This window comes from Zonotrichia leucophrys, chromosome 3, assembly GCF_028769735.1.
Source record: "Zonotrichia leucophrys gambelii isolate GWCS_2022_RI chromosome 3, RI_Zleu_2.0, whole genome shotgun sequence".
NCBI classification, from domain to species: Eukaryota; Metazoa; Chordata; class Aves; order Passeriformes; family Passerellidae; genus Zonotrichia; species Zonotrichia leucophrys.
In genome coordinates, this window is record NC_088172.1 from 104,116,291 (window position 1) to 104,122,954 (window position 6,664).

Here is a 6,664-nt window from a genome sequence, read left to right on the forward strand (position 1 = left end):
TCTTGGATGTCCTGTATTTGTGCAGGTGGGCTGTTGGGAAGGCTGCAGTGTCATCCTGCTGTCACACGTGGGTATAAATGAACTTACAGCACCCTGGAGCTGTGCCTGGCTCGTGGATGCCCAGAAATCTTGGAGAAAGGGACAGAATCTTAAATTCAGTGTTAGCTCCAAGGGAAAAAGATGTTGTGTTAGAAGAAGTGTGGACATATGGTTGCCCCAGTGTGTGAATAGTGTGGGCATGTTTGATGTGACTGAGTAACACCTTTCTCTTGGCCAGAAGGGAATCAATGTTTTAAAAATCATTGTTTCCTCTTCCTGTTGAGTGCCCAGACATGTGGGATTGTGTTGGGAAACTGCTCCTGTGCATCAGATGCTTGCTTGAGCCACTATATTCAATTTCTCCTTCCCTTTAGGCATCTCCCTCCCCACTCCAGACCTTAAATTATTGCTGATGTCCAAGAGAGCAGCACACACAGACCCTGCAGACATTCCCCCTGCAGCTCAGTGAAAACTGACCTTCATGAACCTCTGTGTTCTGAGCTTTTTTCTCTGGTTCTTAATAATTAGGGAGTTACAGAATCCTTTGGGTTGGAAAAGACCTCCACGATCGAGTCCGATTTTTGAGCAGGTAAAGAAGCCTTGGCTCATGCTAAGTTTATCTTCTGATAGGAATAGATTCACTGCTGACTCCCCTGCTGGCTGTGTCTATAAATAAAAGCAGCCAGAGGCTGTTCCAGGCTTGAGGCCAAGTGACACACAGAGTGGCCATGTCCCTGATGGCAGGGCTTGTCCTGTCTCTGAGCAGCACCAGGGTGAGCCTGAAGGATCCATCAGCCCATGGGAGGCTGCAGCAACTGGTAAAGCAGAACAGGACTGTGGGATCCTCCACTCTGGGAATCACAGGGGCATTGAATGCCAAGGTCTGGGAGCTTCTGCTGTTGGTTTGGACCAAGATCCTCACAGCAAAACCACTGCTACAGCTTCCAAAGAGAGAATTAGAGTTGTGCTGCATCTCAGCAGGAGTTCTCATCCTACACCTGCCTCTAGGGGTTTGTGTTCACCAGGGCCTTCTTCCTTCAGCTGTTGGGCTGCTTCCCCATGGATAATGTGGGAGATCCTGCTGGGGTTTGATCCCCTAAGGTCTCATGCCACCTCTCATGGCTGAGCTTCCAGCTCTCTGAGAGAGCTCCCAGAGAACACTGAGGCTGCATTGCCTTCCCTCTGCCTTGGGATATCCAAAAGTAGATCTTTATTAGTGGATTAAGGCATCCAACACATGAATATTTCCAATGGTCAAGAGGATTTTTTGCTACAACTTTTTGGTACAAATATCATATTATTTAGGCTCTGGCCTGGCTGTGATGGTCTGAAGGTGTTTGGTGAATTAGGTAAGGGAATTTCTTTTTCTTCTTCACAGGAGGCATTTTGTGCACAGACCTGCCTTCCTCCTGTGCTATATAAACTTGCAAAGGCTTGGCCATTGTAGATATGGGAAAACATCAACCTAGGAAAAAATTACCTACCTGTGATTGGCACCAGCAATAAATAACACCACTGAAGGCCTAATCACTGCTGCATGTGGCCTTTGTTCAAAAAACATGGCTCCCATGCTTGAGCTTCTTTCAGTATTTCTTTAATTGCTTCTGCTCAGGTTGCTCCCACATTTCATTTATTCAAGGCTAAGACAGCATAATGGTAATTTTATTTTTAGTTGTTTTATGCAGTTTTATTGTATTTTGTGTTCTCATTCAGCATACAGTAATTACTTTACTGTCCACAATGACTAAACATGCTGGCACAATTACAGAAATATCTTGGGCTGGCAGCATTTTCTGTGTATTCAGTTGCTCCTTCCAATTCAAGGTATATTTACCTGTAAGTGATAGTTTCAATCATGTAGTTTGTAGTCTTTGAAGTTCTCTACAAGCTTAAACGATTGGTGGTTTTGGTTGGGGTTTTTTTGATAACTTCATTGAAGTAAAATGTTTTAGCTGCCTGCTGAGCTTATTTCCAGTGTGCAGTATCTGTAAAACACTAGCCATGCTTCAGAGGTGTCTGCTTTCATCACATCGAATAGTAACCAGTTTTCAAACAGGATTTCTGGATTAATTCCTTGTGGAACAGAGTTATGTGAAGATGCTCTGCCATCATTACATGATAAAAGGGGCAGTGCTGGTCCCTTTGCCTCCTGACACTCCCCATTAATTTCCTTTCCAGGGAATATGTACATTCCTCCCACATGGGCCAGGACACCTTGCTCGTTTATTCTCGGTCGGAAAATTAAAATAAAAATGCACTTGTCACATTTTGTGTCACAGCACAGATGTGGGTTTCCTTGTTGGTTTATTGTTTATTGCCCAGGAGGACTTTGATCTCACAAGCTGAAGATGATAAGCACATTTTATAGTTTGTGGGTTGCTCTCAGAGGCTCATTCCAGTCTTGTGCCTTGTTCTTGGTGAAGCATTTGTCAGGATAACAACAAACCTGTGAGATGGCAAATGAAATGGTTCTTTGCTAGTGTTCTATATGAGAAACAACCATCTGGTTTTGCCTTGAGGTGGATATTTCTCCTGCAGTGCCCATGGCTCTCTCCAGAGCTCTGGTTTTCACCGTGGCTGGCTGGGTTGTGTTCCTCTCTCTCGATGCACAACGTGAGTATTGTTATGTTTATAAATGCCTGACTATTTTACTGCTTTTATTGAAATGCAACAAATTAAATTTATTAAATTCATACAAATCACAAGCCTACAAGTTTCAAATACTTTGATTTGTTGATAAAATAATTTCTAAACAAGCAATCTTGGTGCCCTTGGAAGTGGTGTTTGGGCTTTCAGGGACTGAGTGATGGACAGGTGAAGACAATGCTCTTGTATATACAAGGGTTTTTACAAGTTTTCTTTAACTTTGGGGGGTTTGATTATCTTATATCTGCAGCAGTCTATAATTTAAATACCTAGGCTGAAGCTCAGTCTGAGGATGGAAAATTTTAAAGTTGGAATCAGTTGCATTCCTTGCTGCTGCTGCTCAGCTAAATTAGATTGGAGTAGTTACCATTGTTACTTCTGCTGTTCACAGTTGTAAGTGCTTCACTAAAAGTTTCACTTCTGTTTGATGTATTGAGGCTTCCTTCAAGCAAAAACTGCCAGATTTTTCTCTTTTTCACTGCTCCAGAGCCGAGGCTTTAGCATACTCAGAGATGGAAGTGGTGAATTAAACCTAAACCCAGCAGCTGCTGCCTGCAAATAGTCATTAGGATTCTATTCAGTGACTTGTGTAGATATCTGCTCACTTATAAATGAGATCATATAAAGTGAGGCAGATATGAAGGCCAGGGGAAAATAGCCCAATACTTGTTTATACCAAATGTCCCTCTGAGTATCCAAAAGGAAGGCAAGGATAAGGAGTAGGGACATTCTTAGCATTGGTGCAAACCACAAGAGCTGCACAGGTATCTGTAAGTGCATGGGTTGCACTCTGGAAGCTTTGCTGCTGAGTTCTAGTCAGGGAAAAGGGGAAAGTTTTGGTCCATTTTTTGATTTTTGTGTGTATGGTTTGTAGATCTTAATGATTAAAACAAAAAGTTTGTCACTTCTGTCACACAGAGAAAATGTGGAGAGGTGACTGAGGTACAAGAAGCCACTTAGGAAAGCCACTTCTCATGAAAAAGAAAATACTCCCAAAGGGCTTCTTCTCTAAAAGTTAAAGGAGAGTAAATTGTAGATAAAAAGCTCCAGGATTCTTGCTGCCATTTCTGTGGGGAGTAGCTTTATGTTTGTGGTTGCCTGGGGAGCAGAAAACAATTCCAGGGCCAAGGTCCAAGAGTTGTTTCGATTACGATTTCCACAAATGGTTCATCAGGACACCGTTGAGCAGTGAGTCACTCCTGTCAGGCAGTAAAGTCCTAGATTGGCTCCAGGACACCAATGTTTGCCTACTCCCTTCAGATATTGCTTTAAACCCTTCAAGGTGCCACCATGATAAATATCTGGGCTGTTGTGTGCATCTGGGTTTACATAGCATCAGCTTATTTACCTTCTTCTATTTCTGGACACAGTCCCTCTGTGTTCTTTGTACATGACATTTCTGTTTCTTTTTAGAAATCACCACTATCAACTGTGATGTACCACCCAGGCCACTGGAGCTCTCAAGCTTTTTGGATGAATATACAGGTAAAATCAGGGTTCTAACCTAGAGTTGTCTGATCTCCTCCCAAATGCACTTTATTGCCTCATGTAGCCAGTGGATTTTAGAGTCTGTTTTATTAATTGATTTACAGCAGTGTCCATGGCTGGATACAGCAGCTGCCTACATGAAACTGTGGCAGTCTCTACATTTTACTGTGAAATAAATAAATATAGTGGAATAAATAAATATAACCCCCCAAATTCCCTGATCCAAGGATTTCATTGTCTGAATAGTCACATCAGGCAATGGGAAAGAAAAGGAGTACAGAAAATGTTCTCAGTTCACCTTGTCCAGCCAGTATTTGATGTCCTTAATGGATACCCAGCAGTTTTACAAGGCAAAGCATGAAGTTATGGCCAAAGGTTTCCCTTTGGAATTTGTCATAACCCTTGGGATCTCATGCTGGCTGTCTACAGGCAAACTTCACTGCTTCTGGCTTTCAACAATATACAGAAAACAAACATGATCCACAACAGTGATGTTTTTTTTATGTAATCACTATTGAAACATTCCTTTTTGAGCTGTGGAAGCTTAGCTGCTGTGTCTGACTCCTGCATGGAGTTAGAAAGGAGGATAACTGCATTTCACTCTGATTCCATTCGATTTTTAATCAGCCAGCAAGAACTCTGGCCCTCTGTGTGCATTGTATGTGTGAATGAATCTGCTGGCATATCTGATGAATAAGCAAGAGGGCTATTCAGCTTTAATTTTCCCCCATTACTTCTTTTTATTTGGCTTTCTCCTCTGGAGGGAATGCTGTTTCCTAGGCAGCTGCTTGACTCCTCTTGGCTGGATGTATCCAGCTCTGCTTGGAGCACTGGACAGCCTCTGGCAGCAGGCAAAGCTGGATTTGGTTTTCCTGGAGGTTTTTCAGCACTGCACCCAGCAGGGTGGCACCACACCGAGCTGTGCCCCTGAGACCCAGCCCTGCTCACTGTCAGCTCGCTGCCCTTTGTCCTCCCACACAAATAAAATCCAGATTCTCTGGGCTGCTGGCTGACAGCATTGCTGACACTCCCTGCTGCTGGGAGAAGATGAGGTTATATTCCTGAAACACCTGGAGACCCAGAGCACAGGGCTGTGCACGGAGGTCAGAGATGGGACTGTTGCAGAAAGCATTTGCTAACCTAAACTAGTAGTGATGGGGTACAGAACTAGTGGAGAAGGAAGAAACACAGCTGGGAAGTTTCCTGAAGTTCGTGGAAAATATTTGGGCTGTTCAGGAAAGACTTTGGGAAGGAGAAGAGATTATGGGTTTGTAATCCAGATAATGTGTTCCATGAGGAGATAAGCATGATTACATAAACACAAATGTCTTGGTGATGTGGCAATAAAGAGGGAACTTTCTTTAATAAAATTACCAGTAACACCGTGCTGGGTGGTTTAAAAGGATACATTTCCAAAGCAATTTCAAACAGGTTTGGTATTTAACCAAACAAGCAGTGCACAGTCAGTCTAACAGGAATCCTGATCACTACAAATAACAAGTCGTCCTATTTTCAGGAGGATAGTTCCTAAATGCATGGTTGTGGAAAATCTCATAAGAATCGATTTGAAGGTTGCAGCCTTTTGTGTTTGTGTCCTGTACAAACAGAAATACATGAAGGGAAAAGCCACACACTTTCCACCTGAATCCACACTGGATTCTACTGCCTGATAGATGCAGCTAAAATATATGAGAGGCCCTTTTGTTTGGAAAAATACTGAAACTGGCCCCATGCAGCCCCTCAATGACTTTGGCTGACTTTGATTGCATTTTCACCGTAAACATTGGGAAAAAAAAGTTTTGCAGAAAAGCCATTTTCAAAAAACAAAAGGTGGAAATTTAGGTGTAAGTTATGCCAAGCTTTTTCGTTTTGGATATATCCTGTGTATATATTGGAAAAATTTGATTTATGTGGTTTTAAAAATGCATTAATACACTTGTGCAGGGTACTCAAGGGAACTTTAACAAATCTTACAATTCAGCTAAAAATGCCAAAATGATATTAAATGCAACCAAAATTCACCAGTAATCAAGTTATCAATACACATGAAATGAACCTGTAGATTTCTTTTCCATAAAGCAATCTGATTTTGTTCCATTTTCTCTTACAGGTGTTATAGAATGGATTACAGATATCCCACCCAATGTGCGTCTGACATTACAAGAATTTGTATTCCCTGAACACTTGGATTATGTAGAGCTGATAACTGATTCTCAATCTAGCAATGCAACAGTGAGAACCAAAAAGCCACTGGATGTTGAGGGTCTTGAGGTATAATTTTTACTGCATATAAAACCTAGAGAGAAAAGTTTTCTTGACAATTGAAAAAGAAATAGTTTATTTATATATACATGCAAAAATTTATTATATATACAAAATATTTTGTTATATTTTATTTTAATAGGTATTTATTTTTATTTTTATTTATGTGTTCTTTATTTTATTATATACACAACATATTTATTATACAAGTTTATTTTTATATATACAA